The sequence below is a fragment of the Colobus angolensis genome, unplaced genomic scaffold (assembly GCF_000951035.1).
Source record: "Colobus angolensis palliatus isolate OR3802 unplaced genomic scaffold, Cang.pa_1.0 Scaffold155, whole genome shotgun sequence".
In the NCBI taxonomy this organism is placed as follows: Eukaryota; Metazoa; Chordata; class Mammalia; order Primates; family Cercopithecidae; genus Colobus; species Colobus angolensis.
Window position 1 is genome coordinate 2,609,638 of NW_012114655.1, and position 18,183 is coordinate 2,627,820.

An 18,183-nucleotide genomic window follows, 5' to 3' on the forward strand; every position below is an offset into this window, starting at 1 on the left:
TAGCCGGGATGGTCTCGATCTCCTGACCTCGTGATCCGCCCGTCTCGGCCTCCCAAAGTGCTGGGATTACAGGCTTGAGCCACCGCGCCCGGCCTAGCGATCACTGTTAAAGATAAATTCTATACTTGAAATTTAAGAAGAATTAGGTAAACAGATGTGATGAAAAACATACCAAAATATACCCAAAAGGTTAGTATATTAATAATACAATGATAATGTGTGTGCTGTAAAACTGCTTCTAGTTATGGAGTGATTGCTGGCACTGGGTTAAATCGTTTCCATGGAACAATTTACTTGGTATTTGCCCTAAAAGGTGGGAACTATTGTCATCATCATTTTACAGAGGCTGAGAGGCTGAGTAAGAAGAGTATCTGGGACACAGACCCTCGTAGCCTGGCTGCAGCATTTGCACTATTACCTGCATTGTATGCCATAACACACTGCCAACACTCTAAAACATAAAAGCACTTTCCTCATACAGTGAGGAGACATTTCTCACGAAAAATGCAAAGCCAATCTTAGCCTGTTTTCAGGCAGGAATTCAACATACCTTAAAACATTTTTTAACCCAATCACCTGACCTTTTTCTAGTGTGGTCTGGGAAACCGATTCTCATTTGTGTTTAGAACCATTGGATCAGCATCAGGTGTACCAGCTGGCCACCTGGAGCAGCGGGAGCAGGGCTGGGGGGGAGAGTACCAAGAGCAGAGTGGCTCCCGCTCCCAGTGTGAGCGTCTGTTGCTAGGCAACCGCAGCAGCAACATTGCGCTCCCCGGCAACACACCCACCTGCGGGGACCCAGGGCTGCCCTGGGAGCTGCGGGCAGAGGGTCCAGGCTGACTGCGCCAGAGCCAGGAAGAGAAGGTCCTGGTCACCTCATGGAGAATTTGAAAGGCACCAAAGTAAAACAGTGGTTTCCTCACTCTTGTTGAAGTTCAAGTACAGGGTGTCTCAGAAGTCTCTCTCTCTCTCTCTCTCTTTATTTCTCTTTAAACTTAAGACTTTTATTTTTTTCACACCCCAATAGGCCTGGGTGGTTGATTTTCCTTGCTCCCCTATCCATCCCCAGTACCCCTACCCTTCACAATGAGAAGAACATTTGCTGTTGCTCTTTGGCTCAGAGAGCACCTAGGCTTAGGCAGCTGACTTACAGTGGATCAGTGAGCGGGCGTCCGGTACTGGTTCAGCCACTCAGCCCTGCCTGGGTAGTGGCGTTCAAGCCTTGAGGGCAGGAATAGATTTCTTTGACTTTAGGATATTGAAAGGAAATTTCTGGCCCACATTTGCTGTCATTGCATCACCAACCTGATGTTCAACATATTCCTGTAACACCTTAAACCAGGCATTCTTATTCCATCCCTGAAGGCTTCTTTTGTTCCCCAGAGAATCTCTTCAGGGTATCAGATTAGACTCCTCAAATGTCTCTCTCAGGAGGTGTTTCTCCATCCCATCTTTGGAGTTCTCATTTCTGGTGGCAGAGACATGTAACAGGAAGAAAATCGATGATGCAGCAACCAGACTCTCAGTTCAAGGCTGCGGGCAGCGTGAGCAGTTCGATCTGCGCTGAGAATATCAAACAAATAGAGCTCCTTCAGAGGGCTCTGACGCTCCTCAGCCTCATGAAAATATATGTAACCCTGTGTAAGTTCATGTGATCTCTGCCCAGAGAAAATCACCATGCTGTCTGCGTTCTTCCAAATCCGCTTGGAAATTAAATACTTACCTACTGAAGTGTGAACTGTTGTCATGTCCTAAGTTTCCAAGGAAAATGTGACTTCATCCAGAGCCTGAGTGCCTTCCTCAGAGTTCAGAGGGTTTCATGATGTTTACTTCCAATATGATCTGCCACTCTTCCAGCAACCGATAAACCAGGCCTGCCCTCCGTGCCAGTCACAAAAGTCTGGGGAGTGTACTTTGTACCGCGTCTCTTTCAGCTGCTTCACCTGGGTGGCAGCAACCACGCCAGAGTCCAAGCCCCTAATAAAATGGAGCCTATCCTTCTGTCTGTCGTCAAAATTGTCCTTCTCCTTTTTCTCCCTCCTTCTTCTTCTTTCTTCTTTTTAGAGACAGGGTCTCACTGTGTTGCCCAGGCTTGTGTGCAATGGCACAATCACGGCTCACTGTAGCCTCAACCTCATAGGCTGGAGGGATCCTCTCGCCTTGGCCTCCCAAGTAGCTGGGACTACAGGCATGTGCCACCACTCCTGGGGAATTTTAAAATTTTCTGTAGAGACAGGGTCTTGCTATGTTGCCCAAGCTGATCTTAAACTCCTGGGCTCAAGTGATCCTTCCACCTTGGCCTCCCATCGTGCTGGGATTACAGGAGTGAGCCACTGCACCCAGCCCTAAATGCTTCTTAATGTCATTGTTGAAAAGGAACCGAAGCTTGCTCTTCAAAGTTTCTGTCTCTAAACCTGAGAAGAGTTTCTCCTTTGTCGCAGAGGGCATGCAGAGGTTGTGCCTACAGTGATGATATGTAACCATTTCCACAGATGCAACTTTGCTATTTGCCTTTAAAACCAAACTTCATAGTGTCCCAAAAGAAAAGGTTCCACTTTTTTTTTTTTTTTTTTAATACAGAGTCTCGCTCTGTTGCCCAGGCTGGAGTACAGTGGCGCGAACTCGGCTCACTGCAAGCTCCGCCTCTTGGGTTCACGCCATTCTCCTGCCTCAGCCTCCTGAGCAGTTGGGACTACAGGTGCCCGCCATCACGCCTGGCTCATTTTTTGTATTTTTAGTAGAGACGGGGTTTCATCGTGTTAACCAGGATGGTCTCGATCTCCTGATCTTGTGAACCGCCCGCCTCGGCCTCCCAAAGTGCTGGGATTACAGGGGTGAGCCACTGCGTCCAGCCAAGGCTCCACTTTTAAAAGGGGAGTCATGGAGTGCTCCAATGGAAGAAGAACCTCAGCTCTGAACACACAACCAAAATCCACCTTGTGTTATGGCTTTAAACAAAACCCAACTCCCTACGTATCTCTGCCCAAGAACACTTTCTTATTGGCAGTATCTAGCAAAGTCATTGCAAACACATCATCCAACATGCAAACTGTTTGCTCAGTTCTCTTTTGTCATAAAGATGACAATGATCTCACCATTCACCTTGGCCTGGTGTTCAAATTCAAAACGGTGTTGCCATCTTTTTTTTGCGGTTGTAGCTTTCGCTATTGTAACAGGTCCACAAATATGGATACTTCCTCACTCAAACTGGCTGCATTCCAAATAGCTGATCAACCACTGACATGTCCACTGGCATTCTCAAAATGAAATGCGTGTGAACAGAAAGGCAGTCATCGCTGCCAAAGAGGGCCCAATGCCATACGTGGTGCGGGGAAGCCATGGGCTCTCAGTGATTTATTCAAATGTGATGGAAGAGACTAAGCACCAGTGGGTCAGTGGAGGGGACAGTGGGGGCCAGGGCTGCCGAAGGCATCTCAAAAGTCTGAATGTATTTGAAAGGTTAATTATTTAAATTTCTTTTATCCTTAGTTTTGTACATTTTGAATAATACTTTTCTTTCAGTCCTTCTGATTGAAGATGACAAATGTTTAAAAAAAGTCACCTGTTCTCTGGTTAGCTGAGCTCAAGTCCCCAGTAGCAGTAAGAAGGAAATTTGTTTCCCATTATAAGGAGCCTCCCACCCCTGCAGAAATTTAATTAACAACTGGATGAAAGGATGAAAAAATTCAAGGCAGCTGTTTCAGTTCATGACAGGTCAAGATCCAGGAGATGCTGATCAAGTTTGAAAACTGACTAGATGTATGTATAGCACCAGATAGTGGATATATGAAATATTAATTTAAAAAATCAAGAGAAAATATAGTAACGGTCTTTCTGTAGTCTTTATACTTTAAAGGTTTTTAAAGATGAAAGCTGCACTAAGACTTTTGGAACAGGTACTTCAACAGCTTTAACACCCATCACAGTGGCTCACACCTGTAGTCCCAGCACTTTGGGAGGCCAAGGAGGGGCAGATTGCCTGAGCTCAGGAGTTTGAAACCAGCCTGGGCAACATGGTGAAACCCCAATTTTACAAAAAAATACAAAAGTTAGCCAGTCACGATGACATGCACGTGTAGTCCCAGCTACTTGGAAGGTTGAGGCAGGAAGATTGCTGGAGCCCAGGAGGTTGAGGCTGCAGAGAGTCACGTTTGAGACTCTGTCTCTGAGGAACCAAACAGTTTACGAAAGGTGAATGGTCACTAAATTCAGTGCACTAACAATGCTCCAAGAAGCCAATAGCTACAGCCTGAGAGTTGCAAACAATTGGGTGGTGCCGGAGTTGTGGCCATTGAGTAGTGACCCATGTGCACACATCCCTCAGCTGGGCTCCCTTCGTGACATTTTAAACAATTTGCTGTTGTTTTATCTCTTTTTTTTCTTAGTACCTTGGTGGAAATAACCTAAGTAGATGATCATTCATTTTTAGCAGCAGAGATCATCCCGTGACCTAATTATAATACTTTAAAAAAATCATGATAAAAATTTTAACAATTTTTAGAGAAAAGTAGGGAAACATTTTTCCATTTTCCTTTTTTGTACATAATAATCTGTGATCAAATATTTTAGGATGTATTGAAATAATTCATCTTCTATTTTTCTTACCCCTATAACCAAAGTAATATTAAGGAGCTTTTAGAAGCATCATCTGTAAAGAAGAATAATACATTCTTCTTTAACTCACAGCTTTAAAAACCAGAATAACACTGAATCAGTAGGAAAAGTAGGTTACATATCTCTGATTTCACCCCTTGTCCAAAAATCCAGGACTGAAATATTCCCACTAAAGCCCTGGACTCAGTGGCACAGATAGGAGTTTAATTACTGTGTTAAAACAGAAGGTGGAAAGGCCATTGAATATGTTAAAACAAAACCAAACAAAAGCGTATCCCACAAAGCATAACAAGAGGAACCTGCAAATAGAATGAACTATCAAGGTCTTACAATTCAAAAAAATCCCTGAAAACCACCAAACTAGGTCAGGCTGTGAGGCAAGGGCAGGTGTGGGGACCACTGGTGTATTTTAAGAGAAACCGCACACATCAAAGTTGCATTTAAAACACATTTTACAAACCAGAAATCAAATAAAGTGCCCGATAATTTTCATTTGAACAGTGAAAATCAGCAGCCTCCTCTGTTTCAATCTGCTGTTTAACCTCAAATAGCCTAGCAGCATTTCGGACTACAGCAGATACTCAAACACATGTTGTTTAGCCAATGTGTTTTAATACCAAAGTGAAGTTTCAAAACCAGTCTAAAATGCTTTAAAAATGGTGCTTTCTTTACTAGCTAACAACAGATGAAGTAAAATGTAAAAATTTTTCCCAAGCAAATCTACCACAGATGAACAAAGTTTCTATCTGAAGGAATATTTTATGATAAAAAATAATTTTAGCACTTACAGACGGTTCTAGATACCCTGACTTTTCTACTCTTCAAATAATTATATTCACAAACATATTTTAGTATAAAGTGAGTATAAACATATTTAGTACAAAGTCCTTTGATTTGGAGCAAAAAGACAGAGGAACAACGGGGTCTGCATTTTAAATGCCTAAGAGTGGTGGTTGGTTTTTTTTTGGATCAGTGAGCCGTCCTGCGGAAAATCAAAGGCGTTAGTGACATGAATCTCAGCGCCAACACCTGATCTCACGTGGCCCCTAGGTTAACACCTGATTCCATATGGATCCTAGCACTATCACTGCTCCAATGTTGGAATTCAGTAACGTCTGTGTGCCTCACACTGTTCTCATATTTTTTTATTTTTTATTTTTTTTTGAGACGGAGTCTCGCTCTGTGGCCCAGGCTGGAGTGCAGTGGCCGGATCTCAGCTCACTGCAAGCTCCGCCTCCCGGGTTCCCACCATTCTCCTGCCTCAGCCTCCTCAGCAGCTGGGACTACAGGCACCTGCCACCTCGCCCGGCTAGTTTTTTTGTATTTTTTTTTTTTTAGTAGAGACGGGGTTTCACCGTGTTCGCCAGGATGGTCTCGATCTCCTGACCTCGTGATCCGCCCGTCTCGGCCTCCCAAAGTGCTGGGATTACAGGCTTGAGCCACCGCGCCCAGCCTGTTCCCATATTTTAAGCAAATCATGTGAGGATATACTGTAAGGGAAGACGGTTCGTGGAGTCCGACTTCATGTCCGCATGAAAAGGAAAGGAAGATCCGAGTCGTGGAACACATGGGTTTTGCCACCTACAGGCCGTCACCCACAGAGATGTATTCCAGGGAGGCTAAGAACTCTCGGAGACCGATTTCCTAAGTTTCTGTGCAGTTGAGCAAGTAAGACCAGCACAGCCCACTCACTCAGAGGGCAGCGAGCCAGGATGGGCACGAACCGAGGGCCAGGTGGCGCGGGAGGGACGCTGAGGGGTGTGTGACGGTCCTTGGAATCGGGTAAACCTCATGGTGGGGGCGGACCCGAAGCCGGTGTTGAGGAGTGGGGGGTTGGACCCCATGGAGAGAAGGCGCACATTTCCGGGGGAGTCTCTGCAGAAGGAGAGGCAGAGGGAAGGGAACTGGTGTCGCCCGCCCGGGAGGCCGGCTGGCAGGGGATGACACAGTCTCGGAGGTCGGGCAGGCAGAGGAGCCGCGGAATGCACGTGCTCGGCTCGGCAACCCTTCCTAAAGGCAGCCCCTGCGCTGGGGGCAGCAGAGCGGCTGCCGAACAAGAATGGCGGCGGAGGCCCTTCCTTTGTTCTTCTCTGTCCTTCTCGGGCATGGGTGAGGGTAACAGTGCTCCCCCCACGGGGCTGTGGTGAGGATTAGATGGACTGATTCCCCGCATCACAGTGCCTGGCAGGCAGCAAGCTCCCAATACGTGGCCTGTGGTCATTATGACGATCATCCAATAGGAATTGAACAAATATATATCCATCTTATCCCTCTCCACCAGGCAGCATGCGGACATCCTTGAGGATGTCCTAACCTTTCCTGCTGGGCAGGCACATGAACAACGAACTACAGTACAGTCAACAAAGACCCACGGCCGGCCTGTGACACTCAGCTGAGCACAGGGTAAGCCGCTGGCTGGGAACATAAAGGTAACAAGGCATACCAGGAACTGTAGAAAAATGCATATGTGATGGGCGAATGGACAAGCAAAATGTGGTAGAGACAGAAAGTAGAATGGTGGTATCCACGGGCTGAGAACAGAGGGGAAACGAGTTAGTGTGTAATGGGTACAGGGATTCAGTTTGGGACGACGAAAAATTTCTGGAGATGGATGGTGGTGAAGATGGCACAATGATGCAAATGTACTTAATGCCACTGCACTGTACTCTTAAAAATGGTTTAAATGGTAAATTTTATATTGCATATATTTCACCAAAATAAAACAGAACAAAACGCACAAAATAAAACGGAACAAAATTCAGCACAGCAATTGTGGGAGAGTCTCCTGATGACAGTTGAGTGACTTCAATTCCTTGTTCTTAGACACATTTACTGCAATTATACTTTCACACCAGCAGGTGACAACATGGAGCCTGGGGGACAGATGGAGGCTTTGAGGTGCTTTTAAAGCAATGCATGTTCACTCATTCATTCCTTCATTCATCATAAAACATTCTTTGAACACCTACTATACATCTAGCACATTTCTATGCCTTGAGATGATAAGGATAAATAAGGCATTGTCCCTGATCCCATTAATTTAATAGTCTGGTTGTGAGGGATGGACCTGCAGTCAAGTTCTCTCAATTCTGTAACAATTACAGTGGGAGCACAGAGGAGTTTGTGTGGTCAATTCTACAAGTGAATAAAAAACATCATTTCCTTTTTTTTTCAGAGAAATGTATGCTAATATTTGTAAGTCACTCTTCATTTTTAAAAGACACTGAGAGGTGCTTTTTATTTTCAGCATCTCATTTGATGATTATAAAACGCACCATATTGCCTACAGTTTGGTCCATAGCTTTCGCAGGGGTCTGAAAGGGTAGAGTTCTGTTGAATTCCAAAGCCTCCACCCTTTCCAGGATGAACTCTGAGGCCTCTTACGGATTTTAAAAAACCACACCATTCTCTCTTCTACTAATTCCAAAAGGAAAAATCAAACAAGCCTACCTCCTTTCCCACTCGGTTAGGCAGATTAATCTGCATATAATGACTGATGAATTAATTATCTCTTTGCCCAGTTGCCTTAGCAACTGGTTTCTTTTAGAATGTGGTTTAGTTACAGAGTTTAAAGCAACAGTATTCCTTGTAACAGAATATCGAATTGTCTATGAAATTAAACATCACATAAACTTTTCTCATCCCAGGTAGGAACTATGGGTCTTTCTCAGAGAAGCTAGAGTGGCTCATCCTAAAACTTGCGGGACTGTTGACAAAGAAGAAGGGGCACAGAGCTTCATCTTTGTCTATGTTTGCATTGCATGGTTTGCTTTTATTTGTCATTACGTAGCAACATTTGATGGATTTAAACTATAGATAAGTTGAGACTGACATTCAAAAGGGATTCCCTCATAGTGCACACGAATTCCAAACAAATTTAGATGTATTGATGGTTGAGCAAATGAATAAATGTGTCGTGTTGTGAATAAGAGCCAGGATTTTCAGAAAGGAAGAGGCAACAGACACATATGGAATGAAGAGAGGCAAGAAAGAGGCCTGTGGGGATGGACTGGAATTGCAAGAATTGGTATGAGCTCATGATTTCCAAAATATACATAGACACACTCATGATTCTGTCCACGAATGGGCATGTGCAAGTGTATTTGTGTGCCTGTGTATGTTCGTCCCTGCGTATCTACATGCATGTATTTCCTACTTCTGTCTGCTGAAATGCCAAGAAGTTAAGACTGTCCTGTAGCAGCAAGCAGGGACAGTGCCTGGATCTTGGTCACCCTTAGAGAGATAGCTAACTGGGGGTGTGGGGTGTGGAGTGGGCAGGGCAGGGTAGCTATGAGCTAAACCTGGAACATTGTTATGCCAGAAAGTAAGGAAGTGTAGGCACACCACTAGCACACAAGAGCTGGCCTGCAGGGGCTCTCATCTGGCCAAATCTGGGATGCTGTGAGCACCAAAACGGTTAAGTACAGTAACGAATTCTAAGCCACTGAAAACTACAGGCCTGTCAGGTGTCCCTGCCAACAACAGACAGATAAATACATAGAAAAGGAAGGACTCTAGTGAAAGGCAGCTAGCGAATGCGGAAGAAGGGCTGGGACAGGGGACGCATCCTTGGCGACCCCCGTGGGGCAGGGGGGGTCGGGTGGAATTGGCAGCAGGTGCTGACCGCAGGGGGAGGTTTTAATGAGGAGCAGGAGGACTGCATGGTCTTCAAGTGCCTCCCCACAGAGTGCTTATTAGTGGCAAAACAAAACAGACAGAGTAACCACGCAGTGCAGAAACTGGACACCAAGTGGGGTCACCACAACGGACCCCACCAATGCGGAAGGTGGGCATCGCAGGCTTCCACAGGTGAGACCCGGGAAGGACACGACAGAGCGTATGCCGTGTTCTAGCCAGAAAGGCAATTCCTGGATTTCAGTCAGGAGGAAACATCGGGCAAACCTAAAATTAAAAAAAATAAAGGATATTCTTCACAGATGCCAGGGTCACAAAGAGCTAAGGAGTGGTGACACCCTAGTACAATCCCTGCAATCCTGGGGGGAAGCGCTGGAGAACACACGGAGGGGCCGACTGATGAAACCGCTGTGCCGATGACAACGGGTCAGACACACTGACTGTCCCAACGTCCAATCGAGGGATTTTGAGAACTGTACCACGGTCACGTAAGGGAATACCCCGCCCCTAGAAACACACACGGACGTCCCTTAGGAGTCAAGGGCCATGGTGGCCACAGCAAGCTCTCAGAAGACTGAGAAAGATTCACCTGTCTACACCTCCACCTGCGCATCTACAGAATGTATGCAAATGAGAAGGCACACAGGGAAATGTGAACAAGAGGCGAACCTGGGTGAGGGGCATTTAGGAAGCCTCTGAAGTCTTATTCTTGCAACTTCTTTCTAAGTTTGGGATTGTTTCCAAATAAAAAGTTAAATCATGAGAACAGCCTCAGATGCTCTGTTCTGTAAGAGTTTCCCTGAATCTGAGCACCAGGTGCCCCCAGGGATCCAGGCTGCACAGGGCAGTCTCTGGGCCCTCACCTGCCCTCGTTCAGCGGGTCACTGCTGTCCTGCCTGGCAACCCACACATCCTCCTCATCCTCACCCGCTCTGTGCAGACTCACACCACACCATTTTCCAATTCGGCCTGGAATGAGTGCCGCCTCCTTTTCCCTGGGGCATTGCAGCTTCGAGAGGAAAGGCTTGGCTGGGCGTGGTGGCTCACGCTTGTAATCCCAGTACTCTGGGAGGTCGAGGTGGGTGGATCACTTGAGGCCAGGAGTTCGAGACCAGCCTGGCCAACATGGTGAAACCCTATTTCCAGTAAAAATACAAAAAATTAGCTGGGTGTGGTGGGTGGGCGCCTGTAATCCCAGCTACTCAGCAGGCTGAGGCAGGAGAATTGCTTGAACCCGGGAGGTGGAGGTTGCAGCGAGCTGAGATGGGGGAGGCTGGGTCATGTCTGCCTGGACAGTGAGCTGGTCATGAAGGTGCCATGCTGGGCTCTGCTCACGGAGGTCAGGCCATCCTAGGTGACAGCCCTCCCCTCGGGGAGCTTGGTGTCCAGCCAGAGACACTGCTGCCCACAGCAGACCTGGCCTGGCCAATGCATGCTACAAGAAGTCAAGACACAGAAGCCAAGGGCCTGGGGTCCAGTGGCCCAGGCTGTGCTTGCACAGGAGCCTAAACGCTGGAGGAGGCCTTTGGGGCTTGCTTGGGACAGTGGGACTTTTGGGGTGGGTAGTATAGGCTAACCTCATGTTGGGAGCCCGGCAGCCAGAGGAGCTAGAAGACAGAAAGCCTGGAAACAGGGTCTGTGGGAGGTTTTGATATTAAAAGAGGAAATGCAAGGCAGTTCTTCACCTGCTAAATGATGAGCTACCAGCAGGTCTGTCAGCCCCAAGTCCACTGCCTTCTGAGAAGCAGAGCCTGGCTGCTGGGGCTTCTGCTGGCCTGCAGACCCACGCTCTCTGGCCCAGGGGGCTGGCTCTGCAGACAGCCTCCACTGGTTCCCTGGCCCAGCTCCTGTGGGTGCAGGGCAATGGCAGGGTGAGGGGATGGGTCAGGGTCCTTCCCTCGTTCCCCCATTGCCAGGCTGGATACCTTCATCAAGCTGTCTTCAGTAACCTGTTTTGAGGGGACCGTTTGTTTTCTGCCAGATTTCTCAACCAAATGGTTCCCTTCCTGTGGGCTGACATGTCCCTGTGCCCGGCCCAGGGCTTGGGGAGCAGAGCTATCTGGATTTCAGTCCCCATGGCTACTCTGGTCAGATGACCCTGTGCGGATGGAAACCTGCACTGCTGTGTGGGGTGGCCCCGGCACACTGGCAGGTCTGGGCAGCTTTGATCTGACAAGGGCTGTGCTTTCAGAAGGAAGGCGAACCAGTGGACTGGAGAGATGGGGAGAGCGGGCAGGAGGGCAGTGAAACGCACTGCAGAGACCCCGAGGTGCAGCCAGGGAGGTGAGCGCAACAGACGTTCAGAAGAGTAGAAGAGAGAAACATTCAGAGAGACTTGAAGGTCAGGGAGAAGGAGATGAGAAAATGCCTTAGGGTTCTCAGAATTTGACTAGAAAACAATATACACAATTTAAGGCATTGGTAGGCATTATTGTAATGAAGCAAGCTATTTTCTCTTCTACAAAGATGATTAAAACATGCACAGTAAGCTCACTGTATATATAGTAGTCCTCAGATGAATATTTAACAAAATGTATTTTTTAAAGTTTGCAATACTCCATTTACCCGCATGTGATTGTTACACATTGGATGCTGGTATCAAAATATCTCATGCAACCCATAAATAGATACACCAACTCTGTATCCACAAAATTTTAAAAAATTGAAATAATTCCAAGCTCACAGAAAGAATAGTATAAAAATGTTCCACATACTCTTCACCCAGTTACTTCAATTGTTAGCATTTTGCTACATTTGCTTTATCATATACTTTCCCTATCTGAATGTTTGCATATTCGTATTTACACATTTTTCCCCCTGAACCATTTGAAAGTAAGCTGGAGCCAGTATGCCCTTGTCCATGTATATTTCCTGAGGCTGAGATTCTCTTACATAACTACAAATGTTGCTACAGTCCTATTGCCTAGTCAACTGTCCATATCCAAAGTCTGCTAACAGAACCGCGGGTGTCCTTTGTAGCAATCTCCCCATCCTTCTTCCAGGAGCTGGCCCAGGATCACACAGCATTTAGCTGTCCTGTTTCTCTTCTAATGCAACTGGGAAATGTACACCCTGCAGTTGACATGGGAAAATGATTGTGAAGGTTGTTCTTCATGAGCTAGAGGAATTTATCGTCACCACCAGCAGCTTCTAAACAGCAAGACTCAATCTCTCAGACACACCAAGCACCTTCTGCAAGCAGGGGTTGCAGAATTCAAGTACAAATCTTTCAAAACAACTGCTGTACAAATGCATTTTAAAGGTATGTGATACTTTAAATCTTATTTAAAATAAAACTAATACTTCTACATAGAAAAAAAATAAAATCACAAAGAAGTACCTTTAAAAAATAATAGAGATAAGGTCTTGCTGTGCTGCCCAGGTTGGAATGCAATGGTGTGATCATAGCTTATTGCAGCCTCTAACACTTGGGTTCAAGTGATCCTCCCACCTTGGCCTCCTGAGTAGCTAAGACTACAGGTGTGTGCCACCATGCATGGCTAATTTTTAAACTTTTTGTAGACATGAAGTCTCACTATGTTGCTCAGGCTGGTCTGGAACTCCTGGCCTCAAGCAATCTTCCCGTCTCAGCCTCCCGAAATGTTGAAATTACACGTGAGCCACCATCCCTGGCCAGAAGTATCTTGAAGAAAAGAAGTCTCTCCCTCTGTGGGAAGAAAATAGACTAGATTTGGAGATGTACTGGCATGTTAACTCCCAGAGTAGGCTGCGGGACAAGACAGATAGTAGTAAACTCTGCATCTCAAATCACTATGTTAATGGATTCTTGTATATGAATAGGGGAGGGCTCAAAGGCATCCAATAGACAATTGTGACCCAGGAAAGGAGCGTTTCCAGTTTTCCTGTCTGTCCTTTTCCATTCTCTGAACTTTTTACTGTGACCTTGCATTCTTTTTCTTTCTTTTTTTTTGAGACAGGTTCTCACTCTGCGGCTCAGGCTGGAGTTCAGTGGCACAATCTCGGCTCACTGCAAACTCCTCCACCTCTAGGGCTCAAGCAATCCTCTCAACTCAGCCTACTAAGTAGCTGTTACTACAGGTGCATGCCACCACACCTGGCCAACTTTTTATAGTTTTAGTAGAGGCGAGGTTTTGCCATGTTGCCCAGGCTGATCTTGAACTCCTGGACTCAAGTGATTCTCCTGCCTCAGCCTCCTAAAGTGCTAGGATTACACGTGTAGCTATTCTTTTTAATTAAAGAGACCAATGAGCAACTCTTATTTAAATGATCCATTCCTCATCATCACTCTCTTCATTGAGCTCAACTCACTTATTAATACCACTTACCAATATCTTATCAGGTCGGGCGCAGTGGCTCACGCCAGTAATCCCAGCACTTTGGAATGCCAAGGCGGGTGGATCACTTGAGGTCAGGAGTTCAAGACCAGCCTGGTCAACATGGTGAAACCCCGTCTCTACCAAAAACACAAAAATTAGACAGGCATGGTGGTGCGAGCCTATAGTTCCAGCTACTCGGGAGGCTGAGGCAGGAGAATCGCTTGAACCTGGGAGGTGGAGGTTGCAGTGAGCCGAGATCGTGCCATTGCACTATAACCTGGGTGATAAGAGCGAAACTCCATCTCAAAAAAACCCCACAAAAACAATAAACAAAACCTTATCAAAAGCCTGCTGATCCTCACATCAGCCTGGCATTTTCCTTGTGCTCACCTGAGTCCAGCCTTTCCCTTTATCTAGGATGCTCTCCTCCCACTTCTCTGCATGTCCATCAAACCGGTTCTATACTTGGTTCAGCCACTCCTGCATCAAGGGGACTCTGGTATAAATGCCATTAGCCCTTTAGCTTCCTGCCTGGTTGCTGTGGTTCTCTGTGAATGTGTGGTTTCTCCAGTAGAAAAAATCCCCCCAAAGGCTATTTCCTACATGCTCATGAGATCGTTGATGCTTACTGAGTGAACTACAGAATGACCCCAGCAGTGGTCCTGCTTAGGGTCCAGCAGTATTCCCTTTGCAACCTAAAACCTCACCTGTTGAACGATGCCATGAGATCTTCAGAGTCCTAGGCGAGCCTATGAAACTCCCATGCTATCTAGAATGCAAGCTATTGGTAATTTCTCAGAACTTGCTGCTCTCTAAGGACATGTCATTTAGGCCACACAGCCACGCTCCAGCCCTCGGGCCCAGACATGACTGCCGCCACTGAATCCCTTCTCTGTGGTTTGATCCTGTTCTGTAAAGAAAAACTGTGCCGGGCATGGTGGCTCACACCTGTAATCCTAGCACTTTGGGAGACTGAGGTGGGCGGATCATGAGGTCCGGATATTGAGACAATCCTGGCTAACACGGTGAAACCCTGTCTCTACTAAAAATACAAAAATTAGCTGGGTGTGGTGGTGCATGCCTGTAGTCCCAGCTACTCAGGAGGCTGAGGCAGAAGAATCAATTGGGCTGGGAGGCGGAGGTTGCAGTGAGCTGAGATCACACCATGGCACTCCAGCCTGGTGACAGAGCGAAACTCTGTCTCAAAAAAAGAAAAGCTTATTGCTCTTCCCTAACCCCCAATTCCATCGAGAAACCACCAAGCCTCTGGAAAGACGGTTTCATCTGAACTAAGAGCTGTTTCAAAAAGGACGAGGCCACCGCACGCCTTCATCCCTTCTGGTGCAGCTGGGGGCCTCCTCCAGGAGAGAAATGACCGGGCAGTTCTGCAGAACGGACACAGGACCTATCCAGGAATGTGCAGAATCACACGTACACACAAGTTCTGGGCTTGGACTGTTGTTTTTTTCCAGTGATAGACACAGGGGATACAAATGCAGTTTTGTTGCATGGATATAGTGCATAGTGCAGGCATCACTTGCATAGCGTACGCTCTACCCAGTCAGTAATCATCCCTGCCTCCCTCACAGCCTTCCTCTCCAACGTCTGTCCTTCCACTCCTGTGTCCACTGCACACATTGTTCCGCTCTCACTTATGAGAACATGTATTTGACTTTTGTTTGAGTTGTTTCACTTAGAGAATGACCTTCAAGACGTGATTTTACTTTTTTACAGCTGAGCAGTATTCCATAGTGTATAAGTACCACATGTGCTTTCTCCAGTCATCCGTTGATGGACTTGGAATGTTTTTTAAGACAGAAAAAATATTCCCAGAAGAGGACAATGAGAACACACCGGTGAGAGGCTGGGGCCTTGCTGCCATTTAGCTCCGGCTCTGGAGAACTCGCTGCGTCCAACAAGCCCCCCAGCCTCCCTGGCCTCACCCCCCAGCTTCCCCTCTGCTCTCTGCCACCTGGGTACAGCATTCCAGCAGACAGAGCAGTTTACAGGGTGAGCAGAGGGAACCCTTTCATATAGCAGGAGCTTAACACACGACAGCCGTCCCTCAGACACAGCACCAGAGGCCCACACCTCCAAGTCCCCAGTCCAGGGCTCCCCGCGCCCGGGCGCAGCTTGGTACATCGCGGGAGCCTCCCCCTCGCCAGCGCCCCTGTGCCACAGCGCCACCTGGCGGCCGTTCGGGAAACACCCCGACTCCGAGCACAGATGAGCGTCCTCTCTTCGTATGTCCACGTGTCCACAGCGGACCAGGCACCACTACCTCCTTCCCGGCAAGTTTTTTTTATTTTTATTTATTTTTTATTTTTTATTTTTTTATTTTTTTTGAGGCGGAGTCTCGCTCTGCCGCCCAGGCTGGAGTGCAGTGGCCGGATGTCAGCTCACTGTAAGCTCCGCCTCCCGGGTTCCCGCCATTCTCCGGCCTCAGCCTCCCGCGTAGCTGGGACTACAGGCGCCCGCCACCTCGCCCGGCTAGTTTTTTTGTATTTTTTTTTTTAGTAGAGACGGGGTTTCACCGTGTGAGCCAGGATGGTCTCGATCTGCTGACCTTGTGATCCGCCCGTCTCGGCCTCCCAAAGGGCTGGGATTACAGGCGTGAGCCACCGCGCCCGGCCTCCCGGCAAGTTTTATTTCTTCTTTTCTTGCTGTCTGCAATTTCTGACAAATCAGTTAATCACTGCCCAGAAAGCTCCTATTTCATGAATACATAACTGTAGGTATCCTTATACCCACCCCTGTGTTCCCGCCTTTCTGTTTTTGCTGTTTCCCTCCTGGTGAATTTCCCTGTGCTTCTGCTCATGCGATTGCTGTAGGTAACTTACTGTGCCTCTCCTCCGTTACTGGGTTCTGCTGACTTAACATGTACATCGACAAAACAAAGTTTCAAAGCATCTTAACATTTTCTTTTGAACATTCCGTCTATCCCCCCTCCATTTGTAAATGTTGGGAAGGTCCATATTCAGAACCACGTAGTTAAAACTTGTTAGCACTGAATATTGCTAACATACAACGCAATTGAAATGGTAAAATCAGGGCAAAACTTGACACTATCCCTTTTTGAACAGATATCCAAGGGTGAGGACAGACTAAGTGTACAATTATGTGTGCTTGAGAACAAAGGCTCTAGTATCCAGAGTATTTAAGGAACTACCACAACTCAACAATAAAAAGGACAAATAACCCAATTAAAACAGGAACAAAGGATTTGAACAGACATTTCTCTAAAAAAGATACACAAATAACCAATTTGCATATGAAACGATGCTCAACATTATTAATTAGGGAACTGCAAATCAAAAGCACAGTGAATTACATCTCACATCCACTAGGATGGTTATAATAAAAAAGACAGTAACGGCTGCTGGTGAGATGTGGAAAAATTGGAATGCTTCATACACTGCCGGTGGGAATGTAAAATGATGCCGCCACATTGGAAAACTGTTTACCTTCTTCTTAAAAAGTTGAATATACAGTTACCGCATGACCCAGCAATTCCAATTCTTGGTAATACCCAAGAGAAATAAAGCATATATTTAGACAAACTTGTCCACAAATGTCCAGAGCAGCATTATTCATAAAAGCACAGAAGCAGAAACACACAAATGTCCACCAATGATAAATGGTACACCTATATGAGGGAATATTACTCAACCACAAAAAGGAATGAAGTAGAGATGTATGCCACACACAGATAAAAACATTATGCGAAGAAAAAGAAGCTAGTCACAAACGAGCACATATTATATGATGATTTTTGTCAAATGTCCAGAATAGGCAAATCTACAAAGAGAGAAAATAGACTAATGGTTGTTGGGAGGAAGAGCAGGAGGGGAAATGGGGAGTGACTGCTAACGCATCCAGGGCTTCTCTGTAGAATGATGAAAACACTCTGGAATTAGATAGTCCAGTCCTTCAGCCGTGGGCTCCCAAGGACAGTGGTGATGGTTCCACAACCTTGTGAATACGCTCAACACACTGAACTGTACAATTTTAAGGGGTGTGAATTTATGGTATGTGAGTTATTTCTGCATTGGGGGAAATAAAAGAACAAATGGCAATCTTTCTGGATTGGAATTAAATTGCACAGTGGGATTTCTACATTCTTTCGTTTTGTCAAGGATTATATACGACCTATTGTAAACTAAAAATAAAATCCTAAGGCCCCCCACTGACAGAATGAAGCTTCTTGGCCAAGGGTAACCCCAGAAAAAGCTTAAAACTGAATTCCCAGCCGGGCACGGTAGCTCACGTCTCTAATCCTAGCACTTTGGGAGGCCAAGGCGGGCGGATCATCTGAGGTCAGCAGTTGGAGAACCAGCCTGGCCAACATGGAGAAACCCCGTCTCTACTGAAAACACAAAAATTAGCTGGGCGTAGTGGTGTAAGCCTGTAATCCCAGCTACTCCGGAGGCTGAGACAAGATAATCTCTTGAACCCAGTGGGTGGAGGTTTCAGTGAGCTGAGATCACACCACTGCACTCCATCCTGGGCAACAGTGAGACTCCATCTCAAAAACAACAACAATAACAACAACAACAAAAACCGAACTCCTGGCCATGATGGTAAGGGAAGTCAGACACGCCTCATACTCCATTCTTTTTGGAGTTTAGGCACAAAT